Raw genomic sequence first — 2,235 nt, forward strand, 5'->3', positions numbered from 1 at the left:
AAATGAATAGGGAACAATTTCTATCGATGATACGGCAAACAACAGGCAGTTATTTCCCGGCGTCTGGGAAAGAGTATCTTGGAAACGGCGAAGTTGGTCGGCTGTTGATGTGTTGGTGTCGTGAGCAGCTGTGGAATGTGGATGAAAGCGCAAAATAATCCTGAAGAGGCGACAAGAGGTTGGACGTCCACGCCTCACCAGGGAAGCTTTTCCGGTCTATAAAACAGGGTAGGAAGCAACCTGTGCAGGTCCGGCAGCAGAGTGCAGAGCTGGTGCAGCTGGAAGTGTTCTGCAGTACACCATTTAATGCATATCGTTGAACATGAGGTACCAGAGCAGATGACCCTTACTTGTTCCGATGTAGACCCTACAGTATCGTTAATCAAGATTGCAAAGTGCAAGGAAAAATCAAGATTGGATTATGGATCAATGGAAACGTGTAGCCTGTACTGATGATTCACGTTTCACGGTACACCAGATATGCCGTCATCCAGGCGAACGATGCTTGAAACACGCACCGCGCAATGGGCGCAGGCTGCTGGGGCAGTACTACGCAGTGGGGGCATTCAAATGCATGGGGTCGTGTCAGCAAGCGAAGGCACCAAGACAACCACAAACGACGTGTGTATTATTGTGGATCACCTGCCTCCCTCCTCCGCGATGTCTTCGCCAACTGCGATGGCATCGTCGAACACATCACAAGGCCAGAATTGTGTTGCTGCTGGAGTATGATGGCTGACATTGATGTCTTGACCGCCAAATACTCCTGATTTGAACCACATGGAGCCGGCCGTTGTGACCGAGCGGTTCTAGGCACTTCAGTCCAGAACCGCCCTGCTGCTACGGTCGCATGTTCGAATCCTGCTTGGTGCATGGATATGTGTGATGTCCTTAGGCTAGTTAGGTTTAAGTAGTTCTAAGTCTACGGGACTGATGAGCTCAGATGATAAGTCCAATAGTGCTTACAGCCATTTTTGAACCCGAGGAAACACTTCTGAGGTGCTACCGAGCACCACTTCCCGTCCATAGAGCAACGGCCCATAATTTTGACAGTTGCGTGACCCTGCTGGTGTCATATACATGTCGGATTCAAGTGAGATAGAATCGCTGCTGTAATGCGTTCCGAAGGTGGACCAACGCGGTATTAGCCAAATGGTCATAATGGTTTGGCTCATCAGTGTATATTTCACATTTTTCAGCAACAGAGATCAAAACGAAACAAATATTCAATGTCATTGTCAATCGAAATACTTTAGTACGATTGCAGTCTCACTATGGAGTAAAGTAATATTTTCTTAAAAACTAGAAATATCTTGCAGGTCAGTCTTTTATATCTGCACATGTACAGGGGCGCTTTCAACTCACACGCCAAACGGTCTCGAAAACAGCTCTAAAACAGATGTAAATTCTACAGTGTCCTGAAAGCCTTTATAAAACTACAATTCTTTCAAGGCAAGAATGGAGTCTTCAAATTTCGCGTTTTCTTTAACGCCAATGAGCTTAGGGAATTGGATTAACTTTGTCAGGTTTTTTTTAAAAATATGTTCTCATTGAATCAGAAAGAAGTTACCTTGCAGTGTCTTACTGTAGACAGTGTGCAGTCAAATCCACCTGAAATGTGAAATCTGCAATCCATTCCGGCTATTCTAATTCCGTCCCTGCATTCCTTTCGCCTTCATTAATTCAACAATACCGACTTTTAAATCGAAAAATCGTTATACGTATTTCCCCTGACTTCACCAGCATATTTTGCAGTAGTTTATGAAATCTCCATACTCTTACGTTAGTTCCATTGAAAACTGTTGCAACTCACAATGAAATAATGCATGCTACTTCAGAAATTTTACTATTCGTTACATCAATTTCATCACGTGCTCCATGCCTATAATCTTGATGTATAGAACTCTGAATCCCGTCTGTCGATCGTTGTAATTTCTTGCTCTCTCGTTGTCAACTAAAATCGTTAAATTCTTCCTCCATGGTACTGTAATGTCGTCTCGTAGCAAATATGAAGCAGGCCTACACTGCCTCTTTTTTTGGAAACAGCCATATGATCTCTGAACGACCTTCATACCACAAACAAATAGCTTACCGTAAACAGTGTAGAAACCACGATTCTGCCGAACTCAGAATTGACCGTGTGTCGCGCTGTTCCGAGTATTTGCGGGAACGACCGAGCAAAGCCGAGTAAGAGGCCGGGTCTTGGACAGCACGCTGTACGCTAACGTGAGAAGT

Source organism: Schistocerca gregaria, chromosome 3 (genome assembly GCF_023897955.1).
Source record: "Schistocerca gregaria isolate iqSchGreg1 chromosome 3, iqSchGreg1.2, whole genome shotgun sequence".
NCBI lineage: Eukaryota > Metazoa > Arthropoda > Insecta > Orthoptera > Acrididae > Schistocerca > Schistocerca gregaria.